The sequence below is a fragment of the Linepithema humile genome, chromosome 3, assembly GCF_040581485.1.
Source record: "Linepithema humile isolate Giens D197 chromosome 3, Lhum_UNIL_v1.0, whole genome shotgun sequence".
Classification (NCBI taxonomy): Eukaryota; Metazoa; Arthropoda; class Insecta; order Hymenoptera; family Formicidae; genus Linepithema; species Linepithema humile.
The window spans coordinates 4,439,701-4,463,090 of NC_090130.1; the positions used below are offsets into that span (position 1 = coordinate 4,439,701).

General features: G+C 33.4%; 1 protein-coding gene across 1 annotated transcript in view; it reads right to left on the reverse strand.

Moving 5' to 3' along the window:
• The window catches only part of LOC105676546 (acetylcholinesterase-like), a 111,539-nt gene that overhangs the window by 55,614 nt on the left and 32,535 nt on the right, over positions 1 to 23,390 (reverse strand). The window lies entirely within an intron of this gene.

Genomic DNA, 23,390 nt, shown 5'->3' on the forward strand with positions numbered 1-23,390 from the left:
TCGAAGTAGAATATTTGATGAGTTTCGAAGGCTGCTAGATACTTTTAGCATCAAGTTATCAATACGAGAAACTTGTTTGATGTTGCCTGCCGCTCGTTTTAACTTTCTACAGCTCATTTATGTTCACTTAAAGGTGCACTTTCCCGACATTACGTATCGCCATTTTATGAGACTGAACCAAAAAGTGATGATGCAAATTCTCCGTGTTTCCATACTACTAAGGATAAAATATTTATTTTTTGAATACTGTAGATTCACTTTATATAGGGGAAATTTAATTTCTAATCTAAAACGTTAGATTTTTTAATCTCTTAATCTTAGATTAAAAAATCTAATGTTTTTAAAACTTTTTTAGTACGAAAAAACTTGTATCTGTTATATAGATTCTCTCTGTTTTATATTTAATGCAAGCAAAATTTAATTTGTCACATTATTTGTGATTTTATCTATTACTCCAATTCTGTTTCTTACTATTTACAAAAATATAGGTCTTGCTTTACTGCTATTTTAATTATAAATATAGCAAAAGTGATCATTTTTAAACGTTATTAAAATACTGTCTACCTACTTTATAAAAATATTCAATTCAATTTTATTAATATTTAATATAATTATATTTATATAAAAAAGCAGAACATAATCTGTTTTAATTTTCCGATTAAGTTATATCTCTAAAAATCTTTTTTGTTATTGCTAGAAACTAAATTATGTTTAATATACTAAATATACATATATAAATTATCAAATAACAATAAACATTTATATTTGATTATTAATAAATAATACTATGAAGAGTAAATAATTTAAAGCACTATCATATTAACATATCAAGTATTTACTAAATAAATAATTGTGCGAGAGCGCATTAATGAACAAACAAATACCTTCAATTAACAAGATCTGTATTTTAATCCGACAAATTCAATAAGCACAATTATTCTCTAAATGATATGTGTATAGATTTCTATACATCTAATCGATCTCACTCTAACAATAGTAAATTTGGAAGTAATTTACGCGAAATGTATATGTATAGCGGGTCGTGAATACGTGTTCTTAGCTACGAACCCGATTTCTATGCCGAGCACAATCAGTTAATCGGCTTGCCGTGATGGTCCTTTGTCCTCCTTCTTAGCCAAGCTTGACAGTTTGTGGTTTGTAGTTCGCGAACTTCATCGGAAGAGAATCTACCACACCTCTCTGAACACCCGACACGTTGATTTCTCTCGAGGCCCGTGATGACTATAATTCCACTGAAGAATCTTATGCGCAACCGATTCTACCGTGATACCAATACTTCTCAAATTGACTGTAACAATTCATGCTTTCAAATTACTCCTTTAACTATTATTTTATAACCCGACGATGAATATTAACCTAATTCGTTCAATAAATTTCAGAATTTTAGAATTTTCCGAAATTTACAGTCATTATCGGAAATTGTTGAGATAGATGAAAAATCTGTAACTTTATTGATATTGTCAAACTCGAGATAGCAACTCTCGAGTCCGATAATCTTCACTCGATAAACGTCGGGTTTCTCGAAACCTTCGAGGTCTCGAAATTACGGGAGTTTCTCGAATTCAACGAACTACCCGACCAATGTTGGTATCTCGCAGTTATCAACTTGTGCGATACGAGTTGAAGCCGAATTGAACAAATCTTCAGAATTTGAACCTTCCCGAGAGTTAATCATGTGAACGAAAATCTTATAAAAATTATTACCTCATAAAGCCGAGATTGCCTTGTCTGTTATAAAAATGACGCTTCCGAAAAATTATAGGACTATTCAGCTTGGTAGTTCGCTCGCTAAGATAACGTGATTTTATGTCTAGACATGTGGAAGTACGGTAAAGACGCTCGAAATTTCGTGGATTTGTGGAATTACGTGGAGTACGAGCTCGGTCACGAAAGTAGGACACCTTGTACTTTCATTTTACTTGAAGAAAGAAACAGGAAAAATTTTCTTTGTGCGATGATATCTGGGTTTCTGGAAATCTGTCTTTTCTGTTGAACACATTACGCGCCCGTATTGCAAAACAGGAAAAACTGCATTGCAATTATTTTACTAATCCGGGTTGAATCAGTCGCAGTGCAAGCTATGCATTTATACTTGAATCGTGTATAAACTTTCATTTAGTTTGATTGTATAAAAATATGTTGTATTGTATTATACATATAACATGCTCATAAAAAATATATAGTTTGTTAAATATTGTTGTTTCTATAACTACAAATAAATAAGAAAACTAACAGCATAAATAAAACTACGAAATCTTTATTTATTTATACTGATCAAACAATTGATTCCTCTTATCTTTTATGTTTAAATCCTTGGGAAATGTCTAGTTTTGCAACTTGGTATTCTCAACCTTTCTCTCTATAGAATTTTACTGCCCTATATTCTTGCAGACTCGGCTTCTAACATTTTATGATTCCTGAAGATTTGAATCCCGAGAATCTTGGGTATTCGGACATCGGGAACTTTAAATCCTCCAGATCGCGGGAATTTCGAGTTTTGAGATGTGCGATGCTTGCATTGTTACATCATCAATATCTCGAATAGTGAAATTCTTGCAGATTTCCATTATATTTTTTGTATCACGGCTCCTCGGACATTTATGTCAAAACGGATCAGAAAGTAAAAGAATCTCTACGCTAGCGTCATTAGACAAATCCGATAACCTCCATCTGTCGTTTTTACAAAAACTGTAACGAGCCGCACAAGCGGGCGTTAATTAACAGAAATCGTCAGTCAATTACTCGGTTTATCTACCGAGAAAAGTCGATATCTGAAGAACATCGGTTGAAAGCACCGCTTTGGAATACGATGCCAGACAAAGTTTTCTTTGTCAACGAATACAAATGAGGGAAAGAGGCTGCAGGCTGTATACCGGAATCGTTATTAAGCGCTAAGGAAACTTCCGGTAACCTAGTTCTTGGCACTTACTTCGTTGGTAATTTCAAATATGATTCCGTATAAGAGGCCTACTTACCCCACTACCGCTTATCTCATTCGAGCATTAAAAGCAATTCCAAGTGAAACTATTCATCGGAAATATTCGTATAAGTAGCAAATTGGTTACTTCTCAATTCGCTAATTCGAATATGAATTAAATGGAAGAAAAAAGAACAATGCCAGAACACTGAAAACTTTATATATAATTAAGTTTTATAATATTATATTGAAGTTATGTGCCTTCATAAAGTTCAAACTTATTACAGAAATCACTGTTCAATCGGATTTTTCTCAGCTTTGTTGTACCTGACTTTTACGTGACCGGTCGTTTCGTTATCTGATACCAATTAAAGCTCGGTATACAGAGGTAGACGAGGTTTCACGATAACATGTTGAAAGCTGAATATGCTATTTTATACTCTGACTGTCATCTTTTTATTTTGACTTTTCATCCGTGTACTGGTAAATTGACTCTCGCATAAACCTAAATAATTTCTTAAAATTTACTTTGCTAACTTGAAAAAATTCTTAAACACTTAAATTAAAAACGTACTAGTAAACTTTTTACGAAATTCTGTTCAACATTTTCAGTTAATCTTAATAGATAATAATCTACTTAATACATTGACAGTTGTCATAATTATACCAAATATTTTCAACAACATGATAATATTTTCATTTGCCGACGTTTCCTATTAATAACATTTCCTGTTGCAGAAGGTAATAATAATCGTATGTTTCTATTAAATTATCGCCTTGATTAAATCACCTTGGGCTGTTATCTTCACCACAAATTAAGTCGAAGACGTCGAGCGTGTGATCGCAGTCGCCTCTGCCAGCCTGTATAATTTCAAAGTCGCGCAAATTCAAGCCGGGTAATGAGATCGCCCTGGGCGATGTAACGATGTAAAGGGCCGTCAACTAATTACACCGGTAGCACACCCTACTTAATATCGGTAGGTATTAACGGCCATCGAATTTACCAGCGGCGATAGTATCTGAAAGCGATACCCCCATCCTATGGAAACTGGTCATGAATCCTCAACCCTCCGGGCTTCCTAGTAATGGATTCGTACACGAGCGTCGTTACACCTTCAGCTATCCTGTTTTACTTTTGTTTCAGACTTCGGCACGTGCATAGCTCGCGGCCGAGAAAATCGGTCAGGAAGCCAGCGGTTCTCAGTGACGCGACGGATTTTGATTTGCAAATTAATGAATTCAGAACTGTTGCGCCGTTGAATATGTAATTGAATACGGTCGTTTCGATCAAAATCTGTTCCTGCATATCGCTACGCGTCATATGTACTATTCTATGCCAAAAAAAATCCAATTTTACATAAATACCTTAGATTTTGTTTTTAATTAATTTAAATTTTTTTTAATTAAAAAAAAGAAAATAAAACTTAACAAGTTACTCAATCAGCCTCTTTCTTTAACATAACTGTAATCACTATAATTTTTTATTTTTATTATTTTTTATTATTTTTTAATATTATATGAATCTTGTAGAAATTATTTTAATTATAAATTTATGTATTATGTTCAACTTTATATATTTTGTGCACACAATGAATATTGATTAATTTTTCAATTGCGCCACGAGCAATCTACTAATTAATTAAGAATATAATTTCTGTGTAAAATATAATAAAGCAAAAGTTTACAAAATACTTATATATTAATAGCAATTCTAATAATCAAATTCCGAATAAAAATATTAATCTTTATTTTCGAAGATAAAAGATCTGCATAAGATGTATGTAAGTTATTTTAAAAGTTTTAAAAGTTTATTGTATAAATCACTGTGAATAGAATCATAGATCATTTAAAAAAGAAGACCGTTCCTCGATTTACTTTTCACAATAATTTATATAGCTCACAAGCAATTTCTATTTTTAAAGTTTAAAATTGCTCCAGAATTGACATATGCTTTGACATATGCATGTCATTTTTAATTGCGCTTTCTTGCATTTTGCATTTAAAACAGAATAAGTCGCCTTTTTTTATAATGCATTTGAATAACATATTTAAATTCTAATAAAAAATCTCTCTTTTAAAAAACGGAAGAAACCCATATAAAAAGCAATGTATAACGTATAATTATTCTACAAGTCTTCAGAAATTTATAGAGCTTAAAACTTATTAAGTTAAATTCACTATAATCTGTTGTAATAATTAAAAGTTGTAATAATTCGGTTAAATTTACACGTATTCCTAATTGAATATCGCCATATAAGTGATAATAAAATTACTCCATATTTTAGAGGGCACAATTTAAGTATAATAAATTCATGTATACTATTACAAATTCACTTCTCGGTTAAAAATTTAATAGATAAACTATTACAAAAACAGCGAATAGCGACGAACTGTCAGTTAACCGATATTTATCGATCGGTCGGTGTGCTATGTGTATCGCGACATCATACGCGTGGACCAAATTTCCTCTCTTGCAATAAAATGTACCTGCGACCGGAAAAGAGGAAGAAAAATGTGACACCATTTTCACCTGGTACATTTCACAAAGCGTGCCGGTATTTCAAGGAAGATGAGCTCCCGCGTGAATAAAGGCTCTTGTCACTGTTTCTTCCTTTCTTTTCCCCCTTCTGTGTGGAAATGGCGAGTTATTGCATATTCAGCGTCTGAACGTGAATGTAGGTGCGTAAATCTATGACAATTATCCCAGAAGCCCGTAAGCCTATATGCCAACGTTTCAGTTCGCTTCGAATCCTCTCCTTTGTCTTTTCTCTTTTGAATTAAAGTTATAAAGCAGCAAAACATTGGTACATACAAACTAAAGAGAAATTTGTTGAAGAGACAACGATTTAGATAAATAATTTGAGAAAAGTGTATGTGTATAAGAAAGAAATAGAAAGAGAAATGTGTATAAGAGAGAAATATGTATAATATCGCATAATGCAGCAGAATGGAAAAAATAGCATTCTAAAATGATCCAAATTTGAAAACAATTGTGATAAATTGAATTTCCTATTTCTACTTTTATTTATCTATTTACCAGTACGTTTCGTACATTATCTGTTTCCATTTTTTATCAGTCACATTTTCGTGTTATTTTCGGCCGAATACACTTCATAAATAAATAAATTTTACACCAGACATAGAATTGTAAAAAAAAGAAAGAATGGATTTTTGCTTCATAAACTCGTGACATATCGAAGAACAAATTCTTATTTTAAGTGACTTTTTGTATCAAGAGCGACCCGATCAATTACCGCATAAAAGATGTACGGCACTTTAAAATATTTCGATTGCGTATCGCTCAATTATTCATTCTCCTGGGTAGATGCTCGAAACATCTTCCGCGCAAGCAGAGAGTTAGGTGGCTCGTTGCAGATTTCATGGATATCAGGTAATGCTTCTCTGACCAGGGAAGGAGAATAAACGACCGAATCGAAGGAGCTCGGACAATGAATAATTGAAAGGCACCGTTCTCGATAATAATCGTCAAGACCGAAAAAAGCACCTTCAAATTCTATACTACTATCACAACGATCAATTTAATAAATTTAATTGTTTATTGCTGTAAACTGTTAAAAAAATATTTTAAAAATTATACGTTTGAATATATATATATTTCTTTCTAAAATAATAAAGAAATATTTAGTATAATATAGCTTTGTTTTTGAGTATTATTTAAATTTTCGTGGAAAAGAAACTTTCGAGCACACTTTCGAGATAATAAATGTAATACAAAAGAAACAAATTAATAAAATTATCGCTACAAACTTTTATAAATATCGAATTAATAGCGTGATTTAAGAATACTTAATAAGCTTTTATTAAAGCTACGTGCTATCCATGCTTTAATCGCGTCTTTTTAAACGAAGATTTATCGTCTCTCTATTGCTACCAAAAAAGATTTATTGTTGCAGCCATATGGCTCTTTGAACCTACTAGTCTATATTTTTCCAGAAAATAAATCATGATATATTTGCATCATTTACGTGTAATTTTTTATTCTTTTCATATATCATAAAAAATAAAAATAAAAATATAAATCCAAGTGTTTTATACGAATCATATAAACTAATAAAACTATAATAATAATAAAATGGATAAAAAATATGCATACACTATAATTAAAAATAAATAAAATTAATAGCTGACGTCCTATTATCAAACTTTTTCATGTATATTTTTTTCAGGAAGATAAATTACCTTATTCTTTAAGTTGAAATACTTTTACTATTTTACCTTGAATAAAAGTGTCGCACGTAGCTGGTATTAGAGAGGAAGAGTAATGATTTAATTATACTATCCGAATTGCTCGGCACATGTGGGGCCATGGTTTCCTTTCTGTGGCATGCATTAGGTACGCGGTAGGCGATCGCTTTCAGAGAATTACATAGGTATAGCACAAGATTGACCACTTGTAGCTGTAATGGCGACTAAGCCAGGTCGCAGCATGCAAATATCCTTGCCCAGATGAGAGTTCCATCAAGAACCTTTCATGCAGTGTTCGAAATTGGTATGTGGAAGAGACCGAACGTTCGTTATTGCTTGGATGAATAATCTCGAAATTAATCGCTAGAGAGTATTCGAAAACGAAAATACTCGAAAACAATCACTTCGAATCCTTTATTGCCTTTTTATCATTTATATCAGCACGTTCATGGCACGATTGTCGGCAATTTACGTAATTGTAACTATAATTTCCAGTTTAATTCCAAATACTTTTTGAAAATAATTATTAACAATTAAATAATTATAATTAAATAATATTAATTATAAAATTAATAAATAATCAAAACAAAGTTTAATTTATATCCATATATCAATAGCAAACGAATATATCTAATACTGTGACAGTAACATAATTGGATTTATGCATGCATGTAAATTCTGCATGTAAATTTTTTTTATCATCATTAAAGTTTTTTTATGTGAAATGGAAAAAAGCATTATATTCAAGGTGCTACAATATAATAGGGAAATCTAGCATAATATGCCTATTGCGTGTGACTGCACAATCAAAGAGCGCTCTAAAACCACTCATAGAATTCCTAAAACCCTTCTATTACTGTTTCCTCGAGAGAGAGAAACAGTAATAGGAGTTTTCCTCCAATGAAAGAATAAATTACAAGTATAATCGGAATCTAGGCTACTAGACGTCTAACATATCATACTTATAGATTTTCCAGAATTTATAGTGTATAGTAATTAAATACCCGATATCGAGAAAACGATAAAATGAAAGAGTTAAGTTATTTCGTACTGATATGACGCGCGAGTACGAGTCTCAGTAGTGGAATCCTTGCATAAGTAAACTCGGATCGGGCAAGCGCGAAAGTGACACGACAGCTTTCCATTATCAATTAAAGCGTGACCGGACCGAAATAGCCCGGTCGAAATGATATCGAAAGCAGAGCAGGATGAAATGAAAATGAAAGAGAGAGAATATGAGAGACAGCGGCAGAAGGGAGAAAGACCGAAGGCTTGGGAATCGATTTTATCATGGAAGTCTGCGGCGGACACGCGGCACCACGAATTGGCGTGCGTCAGAATCGTTTACCCGTTCCAGTCGATGGAAATTGGGTCAGAAGTCGCGGGATATAAGTTATAATCTTCGAGCCTTTATTTTGCGTGCCTAATGGATTTCAGTTCATACGGAACATTTGTTGCAAATCAGAGCAATTTGTGACACGTTTGGAGAAATTTCGCGTTAGAATAGCAAACGAACGTGCAAGTCTGGCGTTGTTATTACAACGCGCCAAAAAAAGCCTACGACAGCAATAATACATAAATCCGTGATCGAAATGATCGAAATAATTTGAACAGTACTGTAATTTTACGGTTTTAATTATATAAAAATATGCATTCAATTTTTCTCTATTACTATATTATATTACAATAAAGTTAAAAAAAAAAAACAGCTGTGCGATATTAATTTTAATTAAATTTTTGTACAGAAAATCAGATATTTTTGCTATGTAGAAATTTTAAAATTATGCATTAAGCTTCGACAGCAAATTTTGCATTACTGTAATATATTAAATTATTAGGGAATAATAAAAAGGGTATGTATGCGAAGTTAATATGCACGATCTCTGTGTGCTGGAAGTTATTTGGCATAGCAAATTGTTGTAGACGGATGTCCCGCACATGCCACATACGCAAGCATCATACGCTCGTACGTTACGCTGTACCTACTTTCCACGTTATCGTTCCGTTAGGTAGATCTAACGTGGCCGTATATCACGCATAATTCAGATATACCTCGAACATAAGCCAAACATAACTCAGATGTAATTCAGATATAACTCAAACGCAGGCTCACGGTTGACTCGGATTTAACCCTGATCTAATTCGTATCTAGCCTACATCTCACGCTAAATTCTCTCTCTGTTTCTGTCTCTTCTCTCCCTCGGTAATTGATAGTTTTGCACGGCACAGAGAAATCAAAAAGCACATTACAATATGTCAAACAAATTCGCAGAGAATAATATTCGTTGAGATAATAAATACATAAATCAGGAAGAGAGTTTACATCGACAATCGTGATTGAGGTTTCCTTATTTCTGATATTTTCACACCTCGCGAAACAGACGTCAAATTTCTCAGCTTCAGTGACGTATGCATCTTTAAAATGCGAGCGTTCTTCCACAGCAATCTCGTTGCGCGTTAAAGATTTATGACGATAAAACAGACATCTACTGCGCACTTTGTTACCCATGTGTAACATAAACGGCATAAAGCGAAACGGCCGTAGCGTCCCCAGGATAATTGAACGAGCTATGTCCCCTTGTTGCGTTACCTATTCATTCGACGCCATAGACGGACCGGATGGCATTCGCCAAATCCCGCACCGTTTCGCACCGCGCCGTGTCCGCGCCTATGGCGCGTAGAAACTCATATGAACTCCACGAGAGTATGACCGCAAGCATAACGCAGCTTAATCTGATTCGTGCCCTTTTGCTTCGTTAGAGTGCAAACTCCGTGGCAATCAGAAATGTCCAGCGTACAGTGAAACCACTGTTTCATTAGTCCCGCCGCGATGCATGTGCATATGTGCACACGGGATCACGCCGAAGATACGGAAAATCCGGCCGGAGTGAATAGAGCTTTCGGGCTTTTAAACATGCGCGTTTAAATATTTAGTTCCGCTAATGCATTCGCCGTATGGAAATTGTAAAAATTCCAACTTTTTATTAATACAATTTGATTTGCAATGTAAAAGTTGTTTATTATGTTAAAATTATACTATAACCAAATAAAACTCTTTTTGAAAAAAATTTTTTTTTAGGATGCTAAAATATAGTGATGCAAAACAACAAGTAATAATATCTATTTAAATGTCTTATATCTGAAATACTTCAAGGATACTTTAAAAATATAAATGCTGTATATTTTTTCAATATTCTGAATTATTAAAAATTTTCAACCTACATAATTATTTCTAACGTTTATTTCGTTAGTTTAATTTTTCAAGCAATTTAACAAAAAAATTCTTGGAACAGTATTCTATCATCATTTTAGAAGTATACTTCGTGAGATTAGTAAACTCAAAACTTGTTTGTAGCCAATTATTCGAACACATACACACATACACACATACACACACACATAGGACTTAAAGAATATTATAAAAATTATAGCTGGCACGTAATCTGGCGATTAAAGATTCAACATGCAATTAAAAGGGCGCGAACATACTATGCACGCAAACTGATATGTGAAGTTTATATTACTAAAACACGACCGTCAATGCTTCCCTTAAAAACGTATAGTAAAGTATCGTATAATTTTTAAATAATGTGTTTGAAAGGGGCGGATAAATGTTGTATACACTTTCTGAATTAATTCGATTATTAAATTTAAAATACAGTAACGAAATGCACAGACAATGCATTCTATAATTATCTGCTTCATCTTTTTTCTTTTTGTTACTGGCGTGTATTTAAATTTCATATTTTTAAATTTATCTACTGGCGATTACACACAAGCAAGAAATAAAGAGATTTTCTGGTCTATAAATAAACAATTCAACTGTGAAATTACTTCGAAAGATCAACTGTTCATTAATAATTCTAATGATACACTGAAGTAGATTTTAATAAATGACAGTTAATTTATTATTTTAGATGCTTTTAATAGCTGTTATTTCTTTACTCATTGCGTAAATATTTAACGATGGCTCGCATGACAGATTTTTTTTCAAAAATAGTTTTTTTAAATTTGTTTTTTGAAGTTTCTTATTACTTAAATCTCACGATTCATAAATAAAGACTAAGTTTCAATTTTTAAATAGAATATATTAAGTTCGCTCAGTATTTCTTCGCTACCTTAATTTCAACATATTTTCTAATAAGACATTTCTTTCAAAATTTTATTAAAGTCGTAATTCTATTATGAAAATGAAGCGGAAAAGAGTCTCGTCAAAGCATTTTTAAAACTTGCACACTTGAACATTCAACCGCGCTCCACATCGTGATGAATGTTTCTTTGCAATTTCTTATACGAGATAGGGAAAGATATGCAAATTAGCAGCCGCTTATCTCTAGCGGCTTTTCTAGCTGCCAGAACGTACGGCTCTGTAATTTTAACGAACATACCACAGCCGTCATTATTTTTACCGCACAACACCGTGTTATCCGTCATGCAATTATTAATGAAAGCTACGAGAAAGAAGAAAGCCCTCCTTTGCGGTGTCGACGCACGCGTTTCCGCCTTCGAATTTGTCGGTCTGTTCGCTTACATCAAAGCGCGCGAGAGCATGACGCGCACAATGGAAAGAAATTCAAAACGGAATTTATGCAGCCTCCGTCAACTGCCGCGCTACGTGCTCGGAACCGGATTTTGTTACGCGCACGTCGTAACGTCTGCGAGATAATATTTAGAGGGATGTTTTATAAAAACCCGCCTCGCCGTATTTAACATATTCAACCCCCTGCGTTTATAATTTCACACAGCCTCATTGTCCCCGTAAATCTTATCCTAATGAACGCCTGCGTCGTTTCTCGGCAGACTAGACGCGTCCCTTGTTTCCCTAAATCCATGGCTGCCCGCAAAGCTGATAATACGTAGCACATTCAATCAAGACTACCATCAGACGTAAACACGAATCCGGAGTAGCCTGTATATCTCAATATCTACTGTGATGCTACAACAGGCATGTTTAGCAACATTCGTATTGGGATTCACACCATTTTGTCCCTACGGATGTATTCCTGCGAGAACTATTCTCGTTAAGAGATGTTTGATTGAATTCGAGTTTAGAGAAGTATCGATTAAACGAAGTAAAATGTTACAGCGTGCAGTATGATATACTGGCATTCTTATATTTGCTCCAGAGTAATGGAGATATTTCTTGACTTTTTTGTAAAAATCTATGAATTTCGTACAATAAAAAATATTGATAATATAAAGGTATGTTTTAGCATATACAGCAGATATATTTTAATAATTTGTAAATATGTTAAAAATTTTAATATATAATTTTTATTCTTGACATGAGTACTTATATAAATTTGCAGAGATTTTTGTACGAATATTGCGTCTCCTGATGCTTGCATTCTTAGCTTCCGGTTCGTTGAATCTTTAAATCTGCAATTTGCGAATTTTCAATTCTTGAATTCTTAGTTTGGTGAATATATATATACGCGGATCTTTAAGGAATTTTAGAATTTTATTTCTTGATATCTTTCATGTGCTAAATTCCTTGAATTTCTTTCTTAAGCTTAAATCTCTCTGAATTCTTTATTCCTTCCTGCTTGTAACTAAGATCTTTAATTGTTCTGAATTTTTCATTAATTATTATAGAATTTTGCAGCTTTAAATGCTAAAATTCTACAAAATAAATCTGATACTGAATTTTTAAATTCTTAAATTTTTGTATTTATCAATTTTTAAATCTTCGCATTTGGAAACTTTAAATCCATACGTCACTAAAAGAAAATCTTAAATCCTCGTGTCGCTAAAAGGAAACCGTAAATCCTCACGTCGCTAAAAGTCAATCTTGAATATAGATAAATAATGGCAGTGAAAATAGCTAGAGATTTGACGATGGCAGTGGATTTCATTTAAGATATACACCTGTCCGAATACCACATCAAAATTCCGCATTTCATAGTTCCGCATTTCGTTCTAGAATATCAGTTCTATATGGAAACGCGCCATCCACCTATCCCTTCGCAGATATACGCAATTCCGACATGCCATTTTTGTCAGACACTGCTTTCGCAAAAATGCAGGTTGTCTGTATTATTAAACATTCCATGCATTTTGCTCACCCGTTATAGAACCGTACTCGGCAGCAAACCATTAGAGAAAAAGATTGGGTGGGCTGTAAATCGCATTTCAAGCACCAAAATGTGTGTGAGGAATCACAAGTGGATTGATTTCGAACTTCGAGATCAATACGTTGAAAATCAGAATGGATGCCTTATAAAAGAATAGTTGTGCAACTACAAAAAATATAAAAAATAAATTTTAAAAATAATACAGATGCATTTATGTAATAAACCAAATTGAATGGTACTGAAAAGAGAATTTGAAACAGTAATAATACATATGTATGTATGACCGAACATTATAAGTTTTGTAATTTACTGCCAAATTAAACGTGTGCAGCACTTTAATTTCAGATCCAATTGCAGTTTACAAAATCATCTGTCAAGAAATAATATCGAAAAGATATTACGCAAACATGGCAAATGATAGATTACTTTCCGATACTCATAATGCGCACTAGATGTACGCGGAAGCCGTCAACCTACTGCAGATTTTATTAAAAATCGCGGAGAGTTATTCCCATAAATTAATTTCTTGTACTACAGAAATTGTACTCAGACATCATTGTAGGAATTTGCATAATTATTAGCGATGCATTTATCTCGACGCGATGTCGCGGCCTTGTCACGAAAAGGCAAACAAGATTTATAAAAGTTTGAAAGTTTCCAGCGAGAACGTCGTTTCCATTAACCTACTGCACAGTCTACAACACCCACAACGGACGATTGGTGCGTGAAACACACTGCGCGCGGCGTTTCATAAACAGGGACAATGTGTGTTTCTGTCGGCAAATAATGTTACATGAGTATCCGTTAATAAGCGGCACATGCGAGTGCACGCACGGAGAGCGGTGAAACTGAAAAAGCTCAGAAAAAAAGGGTAATAAAACCTTTATACTGCAACGCGTAATGCGTCTTTGAACGCATTTGTACCTTAATGAACATCGTTAATGTACTATGTTACTGCTTAAATTATGTCGTGATTCAATAGTCATAAAAGCAAATAGAAACTTGCATAATACAAAAAAGTGCAAATTATGATTAACATATTCCCGTGAAACGTTATAAGAAACATGCAAGCATGCTGATGAGATAAACATAACGACAATTTGTGAAACAAATAATTAAGGTAGAAAAATAAGCATCTATAATGCACAAGTAAAATTATAGTTAAAAATTTAATGAAGATTTGATAGAAGTATGAACATTTTGGATTTTATAAAAACTAAATATTTAATGCAAAAATTCGTAATACATTTTTAGAGAATTTTTTAAATAAAATATTATTTTTGTATAATCAATAATGGAAAACTTATAACGCATAATGCAATAAATGCAAGGATTACTTTCACAGTTTTATGAAACAAGTATAATAATAATATTAATATTTATTCGCAATTAATTTTTCCAACAATATGTTACTCAAAAATTTGTCTTTTCCTGAATTTTAATTTTTAATACTCTTGTCGTGTGAAAGAACTATTTTTAAATCGTATCGTCGATTACTATCGATTTTTTTGGAAGTTTTTAATTTGATTGCATCGATCTTAACCCTCTAACGACAAGTTTTCTTTCGATAATTGCAAAAATAACATCGGACATTTCAACTGGGCTCAATAAATTTGCACACCTGTTTGCTTTAAGAACTAAACCGAAGTTAAGTTTGCAAGTATCCAATCAATTGCAATTGCATTACGCGACTAAACTCGAGTCAATCCTAAAGTCAAGTTGTTGAAACACGAGCTAAATCGATACTTACCAATAGACAGTAACAACTATAACAATTCTACTATCGCATTTGATAAGTTTTTAGCACGGTTATCATGTTATTGTTGTCAGAAAACTTGTGATTAATTCCATCGAATTAATTCCATGACATTTCTAAATACTAAATATTTTGATTAAATATTATAATTGATTATAATTATACGGGCTAGAATTTAATTGTTTGAAATAATGTCTATTAGTTAGCAGATAAAGCTATTGAATAGCTATTTGAAATTTTATATAGACAGTTAAGCGAATTGACGACGAAGAAACGAGCTTAAGTAGCGCGCGCGATTATTACAAGTTCCATGACAATCTTCGAACACCCTCTAGATTCAGAAAGCTCCTTGCTAGAGCGGCTGTTGAGTTTATAAAAGCTGCGAGATGAATTGCGAAGCTGCTATCTTTGCGTACTTTCCAGGTTAAAAGCGTCGTTGACGAAGGGATCCTAAGCGGTGCATCGCACTACGGGTGCATCTTAATCAGACTGGAGAGTAATGCAGAAAATTGATAAGGATCAGAATTCACAAGGATCTTTTGGTTCTTATTCGCGATGAGCAGTGTAAAGGAAAACGGATCTTATTTGCGCTGCCCATTCGAAAGAAAGCAACCGCGGCGGAATTAACTCCCGTCTTAATTCGTAAATACGACGGGATTAAACGTGCATACGTAATCGTTCTATGCCGGATTCACGTGGATTAAAATTAAAATTTATACAGAGACAGAAATTAGAACGCATCTTGATACGTTCTCCTATATTTTCAGTGCGAAGAATTTTCGCTAAAAATGAATTTTGCATACTTGGGCAGATCGCCAGATCTCGACAGTTGCCGGAACAAGATCTCGCGAAATTATGAGATGCACGTCAGTTACACGGTTACGGAAGTCGGAAAATTGTGTCGGCGCGCAATCGAAATGTCGGCAAAATTTCCAACTGACACCGATTGTTGCTGTAAACTTTGGAAAACTATTCGTGATACATGGCGCGCGTTACCCTGTGACGTAACAAAGTTCTCTCTCCCGATCTACGCAAGCGAGTGTAAAAATCTTCAATTCTTCCCAGCTACCTTTATCTGGCCGATATATCGGCCGAGTCGATTTCACGAGTTTCCAAATCGAACGAAGTTCTCTTCCGGCTGAGTGAGACGCTTAACATCCCACGTAGGACTTCTCACGGGCACTTTCGACGTTGTATGGCTAACCCATCAAAACGATTTCCTCTTTTTACATTCTCCAAGTTGCTCTATCGCCAACGTTTCCACGCGAACATAAAAGTTCATTTTTTGACAAAAACAGAATGGATACAGCGATAGCACATCTTTGGTAACAATTTAAAGTAATATTTTCAATTTATTGATAAAAGCGCCATAGGAGTATATAATTAAATAGTACGATTTTAAGTGACTATTTTCGTAACAAAAATTTCATAAAAATCACGATAAATCTTAAATTTTTTAAACGCACATATATATCTTTCAATTATCTAATACGAACTATTTAGAATTATTTAAAACGTCTTCTAAAAAGAAATTAATATTAATCTCAGTCTTTTCAAAACTTTCAAATTTCATTTAAAACATTATTTTATTAATCATTGTATTATTAATAATTCCGATAATTTTGAAATTAAAAAATATAACACTTTTTATACTTCAATAAAATATATAATAAATTTCAAAAATTCAAAGTACGATATCTATTATAGCAAAACTCCAATAATTGTGATTTACCATTTGATCCCAGCTTAGGTGTCCCCTACAGCACAATAATACGTGACAATACAATTTATTCATTGCAATTAGACACGTGTGCTATATTAATGAGAACATAACGACTCGTACGATGTTTATCGCGACGGATTAATCACAGATATAAATTTTTCATCATAGAGAATTATACGCGTATTATGGTAAATGTGGCAATCATTCACGCCGACATTCGACTCGTGGATATCAACCATTCTTGCGCATCGTATTTTGCCAGAAGAGTTCGCGCGCGAGATTAAAAAATCGCTAGGTTTCGATCATCCTGTCGCATCTCGTGAACATCGCGTTTGATTTTTCCCGCGGCAGTGCGAAAATCCACCGTAAAAATATTTTCATGCAAATTTGTGCCACAAATAATCTCATTATATGAATATTAGTTTGCGGCTTCGCACAGAAGCGTATCAACGTTGATACACAAAATGTTTTTCAATCGTGATTAATCGCGATTTAATCTGCTATGCATGTGCTTTAATACGTTACAAATTTTGTCGCGTATTAAATATATTTTAAACATGTATAAAATACATTTACAAATTTTGCCATAACAATAAAAAAGAAAATAATAATGCTGAGACTAAATACAATTATACACGACATAAGATGACTCTCGTTTCTGGATAAAGTCATTATCATATTATAACAAAAGTGCAAAAGATGTAAAAGTTCGAGAAGTTTAAGAAAAGTTTGAGAAATATGCTTCATTTGAACATCATTTTACATTTCCTGTCCACAAAATTTATGTTTTTGTACTAGAATTCATTTTAGAGATTAATCAGACATTCAGGCATTCTCTTGAATAGTTTTGCTTATCTCAAGCTCGAAAGATTTTACAATGATGGATAATCGAGCATTAATACCTGCTTAATGTTGATCTAAAATGCATAACAGATTGTTACAAAAGAGAATAGTTGACAAAAGAAGAACTCCTTAATTACGAAATAACATCTTTTTGCTAAAGCGTATTTTGCCGGAGATAAAACTCACACAAATACTTGTTTCGCAAGTTGAGCTAGCACTTTAAAAAGACTTTAATTGCAGTTGGGCAAGAATAAAACAGATTTCAACGACGGATTGTGTTTGCATTGAATCTAAACCTTAACAATTTCTCTATTTCTATATTTAATTTTATAAACTGAACACGAGACTGTGTTGATCATAATTTACATTTTTTAATTCGCTCGTCCATTATTAATATCGATTATCAATTTATTATATTTTTATTGGCACGATAATTGAAAAAAAAATTATCTCTGCATTTATCAAAATAACGCAGAGAAATTACATGCTTATCAAACCAAGTATTGCGACGAAGTTGCTTTTCATGTTTACTTGATTTTCTAATTAAGTAACCAAGTTCAATATGTGCTGTGTGCTTATGCCGTAGATTGCACTTTATACACTAACTGCAGTTCGTGCATTCCACCGTGTATTTTCAAGTTTACTTTCTTAACTTAATATTATGCGACAGTCTTATTAACCCTGTGAATTTTTAACGGCCTTTCCTTGTACCCCTAATAAGACGTAACGCATTTAAGAAATTTTAATAACAAAATTATTTAGCTTAAGCATCCTAGGGACCACCCGCCAATTTCCTCGCGATCCGATCTTGAATAAGTTCTGCTTATCTTCGTCGAGATCTACCGCCAGCTTCGATTATCGAAGTATACGCTCCGTGGAAAGCTTATGCAAGCTTAACGTAAAATTCCTACGATAATGGAACAATTAAAAAAGTTTCGTCTACGCTAATATTGAGCTACTGCAAAATGCAAATCTATTCACGATCCGCGGTAATGTTATCATCCACATTGTCCTACACAGTTTACCGGTAATATGCAGATTAAATGTATTAACATATAACGTAAGCGCAATAATTTTGCAGCGTTATTACTTTAGAGAGAAAATTATTGCTACCGAGAGTGATGATTAACCCTCGCTCGGCGGATACCGGGTCCATTAGCATCCATCCCTGCAGACTGTTTACGTCACAGTCGCAATCGTTTTGTTTACATCGCTCGAGGCAATACGCTATCCTATCTCTCCCGCCGCTCTCCTACCACCTGTCATTAGAGCATAAAAGCGAGATTCTGCAGCGAGGGTCAGATTTGTCGCGCATTGGAAAATCAACATATAACTATTCAAATTTAATATTTTATAGCCATATAAAAACTATATTGAATAAAGATTTTCAATTTTCTGAATAAAAGATTTAAATTTTTATCAATTTCAGAAATTTTGTCAAATACTTGATATCGAATCAAGTAAAAGCGTAAAAATTCATATTCATTGAATAACACTTATTATCGCATTCATACGCTCTATTTATTTCCATTTGCAGAATACGATAGCAACACGTATGCAATACGCATGAAAGTCGAGTCTACAAAATTCCAATTTTATTGCGTGGCGAACAATGCGAATGAACGATCAAATCGATATTGGCGAACCGCATGCAATGAAAATACGCGGTTACTTTTGTCGCGGTGAGAACGAATCTGGAGAATGCTACTTTATATATCGTTTTGAAGTGCGAATTTATGACAGAGCGGAAGTAGGCGGCGAAGCAGATAAAAGAGGAAGTGATAAATGAATGGAGCGCCCGTGAATCTGGCGAGGTGCGACACGTGGAATAGAAGCGCGGCACGCCGATATTTCTAAAACATTGCATCGTGATAAATGCATAACACGCGTAATTCTCAAATCGAAATTCAGCGAACTGTAAACCGGCGTTCTTAATGCAGCAGTGTGGATTCGATGTTTTTGATATTTTTAATTTTAATGCTTCTGTGTTCTGCAAATTTAATAAGATTCTGAGATAAAGACTGGACGTCATAACATCGTTACAAACATTATTACAGACATTATTATAATATTAAATGCAGAAACGCATGTGTGTATGTGTGTTTTCATTGAAACGTCACGTTGACGTAATTTTAATTATAATATGTAATTTTCTTTTTATAACATATTAAATATTAAAACAAATTGAACAGTTCTATCAAGTGCACTGCTTTAATTTATATAAAAAGAAACATACGAAAAACAAACACGGTTTGTATAAGTATTCAGAAAAAAAAATCAGTATATCTTTTAAAGTTAAAGTTCTATGGCAATATAATGCAAAACACTAAATTAGCCTTAATATAGTTCTTCTAAGATTCTCTTGGTATCATAACTTCAGTAACGGACGCCTTTTAAGTTTAGAATATCATCATGCGACGTCTCGCGTAGTTCGCCAAGCAGAAACTTTGCTCATGAGGCATATACAGATTTTCTTAAAACCCTCGTAACTTGCTCGTGTATTATAAATTGCCGTTTAAACGGCATTTCTACGAGAAATTTCTAGATTCAGAATCACTATTTTAAAAGTAAAATAGCGGAATTATACCCTAATAACTATGTAGATGTCGTATGAAATAGAGAAATAAGTTTAAAGAAGCTGCTCGCACAACATTAAGAATACATTAAAATCCTAAATAAACTATGAATAATATTCTTCCCTATATTTTTTGATATATTTATTTTTTCTTCAAAAATAGCACTATTTTCTTTAATTATAAAAATGTAATTATTTGATAGTAAATTTTTTTTGTTTCCACCAAATTAAAAATGCATTTATTTATTGCTGATAATATATTATATAAAATAAATGTCCCAGTATCCAAACGCGCGTATTCAAGAGATTATCATTATTAAAGATATAATTTTTTGTATTAAAGTAATATTTTTCTCTTCTTTTTTTTTGTATCATAATGAAGATTAAAGTTCACCTAATGAAAGTAAACCCAACATAACGGAAATTGGGATATGTTCGGATACTGGGATACATTTATCTTAATAAATGAAATTGTTTCTAAGGAACACGGTCGAACGAGTGTATAATAAATACAACGCACAGCTATTAAAAGGTAACAACTTTTGTTACAATTGTACAGCCGTACCAAGTCATGTTCACTATCTTCCCAGAGCAATAAGAAAACTTTCTTAGCGCGATGTAATAATTGACTCTGACATAACGCACGGACAATAGTGAAAACTTTCTGATATTAATCCCTTCAGAACACCTCGGAACAATCATCTGACGATCTCTCGAAAACTTCCCGCGACTGGCACCATTCTAATAATCACATGAAATGTTGTCACTCATATTCCAGAATAATTATAAGATAACCGAGAACATTACGAAAACTGCTCGCAGGCTTATCACAAATTGCGAGCTTTAGAAATACAATTATGTGAAGCATCATTCAACAAAGAATCACGTATGAAGCTTATTATATTTATAGTAAAAATAATAAAACGATAAAAATAATATACTTATGGTCATGGATAATATGTAAATAAATTTAAAATCAATGTACATAAAGTTCACCGAGCTCTCAAATAGGAAATTAGAGTACCAAATTGTTCAACTATCGGTACACAACTGTTCAACTGCTGGTATTGTTAGCAAAGTGAAATTGCCGTTAATGTAATCACTCACATGTGACACGCTCAATCGTCCCCATACCTTTGATTAGATTAATATCAGCCATTATAAGACAAAGGGTAATGGGAATGGCCGTAGCAATCGCCACTTTGAATACAGCTCGCTTGAGCGAAGATGATCTACTCGCCGATTCAATAAAATAGATTTTCGCGTGTATGTCGTTATTTGGCTATCGCGAAAACTGTTTCAGGCAAAAGTTATTTATTTAATCTGCGAGTATCAAGTTAAAAAACAGTGGTATTAAAAAAATTATTTTAAAAATTTTAAACTTCAATATTTCAAAGCGATTTTGAAATGCTCCGCAACTTTTTCAGGAGCGTTTCGTTAAGCTTAAAAAATATAAAAAAATAATATACTTGATGCTATTCTGTATATACGCACTTACAAACTTTTTGTTAAAAAAATGTACTGAAACAATAATTAATATTCGTTTAACAACGTTTTGATTAAAATATTATTAGAAAAACGATAGTGCAATATATGTACTCGAGGAAAGTGTTTCCGGAGATAAAGTTTAAAGTTCGTCATATAAACCTGTAATCCGCTTATGCTTTTCATTGCGCAAGAGAATCATAGAAATTTATTAATTGTTCCTGTGATATAAATCACTTTCACAATTATTTGAATAAAACATACACGGTAAGATTTTGCCGTGAAATAAAAGAAATTTTCTGTTAAACTTACGATTAATTCCATAAATACTGATTAATGTAAATTACGAATTACATTTCAGATTTGTCTACATTATAATGTGGATTACAATATATTGGACAAAAGAAATCGGCCAAAAACTGCAGTTAAAAATAATCGATTGGTAGCATCGGCACGTAACGTTTCACAAAATTTCCTTTGTCTGACAAAAGAGGAAATTCACACATTTTGTTTACCAATAACCTTCTAAGACGCAGCTTTATATCGCGACCGTATTTTCTTAAAGCCCTTTACACGCGCGTAATGCAAAAGGGCTGACGTCACGGTATAAAACGCAATCTGGAGTGCATCTGGCCAGCGGGCTCGCCAGAGAGTAGGTGCATTCGTGCAATGCACTCGTGTTTCGTGACTGCGACCGAATCAACGATTTCGCTTAGAGCAAGGGAAATCTACTGTAAAGCGGAACGCTCGCATGTTTTCCAATAACCGTGACGTTTATGGCACAAAGCTGACCTTGATCACGCTTAAACGCTCCCGGAATTGGAAATGCCGAAAACGTCCTTCCACTCTAGTTCTATCAGAGATACGCGTTAACTGCGAGCTTGGATCTCGATAGAGACGATGTAAAGGAAAAAATTTCAAAGTGTTAGAGAGAATTTGACACCAGTTACATGTACTGTTCTTAATTTTGGAAATAAAGTAACAATATATTGCATTATTAGAGAAAAAAAATTCCGATGAGATTATACAAAAATTCTATTCTTGAAGTCAAAATTTTCCTAACAAAAGTTTAATTTTGTGTAATATTATACGCAAAAAATTAATTCTCTAAACAACAATTAGAATAAAAGAAAGCATCTCACAATTTTTATCCTATGTTAATCGCGTGGTAAATAGATTGAAATTGTCTCATTGCAAGCGTTTCTCGCAAATTGATTCCTTAAAGTAAATCGTGTTTTAAGGGCACTCGTACCAGATTGCAAAATCGTACGTTACTCGAGTGATTGAGAAAAGGGGAAGAGAGAGCGCGCGTTATCGTGTTGTGCCAACGTAAAGTTAAGTCTGACGAATCGTCAGACAACATCACCTACGCACGATCCCAATTGCTACTATTAGCGAGATTACAAGAGATTGTGAGTTAAGGCGCCTCACTTCCTTATCGAGTCAAAACGTCGATTACCATGACGCAGACCGACAGAGTGATCTACCAATAAAGCAACCCTCAACGATGACGAGAGGCGGTGATGTTTTGTTATGCTACGAATTTCAAGGGTAAAACTACGAGCGTTTTCGTCGTTACGAGCTCGTATAATGTCATTCGCACAGGCGATGAGATCATTGTCGTCGATTTAGACGTGTTTCACTTCAATCGAACAAATTATCGTAACCTCGAAATACAGAATGATCATTGCAACGTTCGGTATGACTTTTCAACCACTTCTGACAATTTGACAAAAAAAAATTGTGAATACATATTTCAGTTCATAATTTTGTACATGTATTTTTGTATA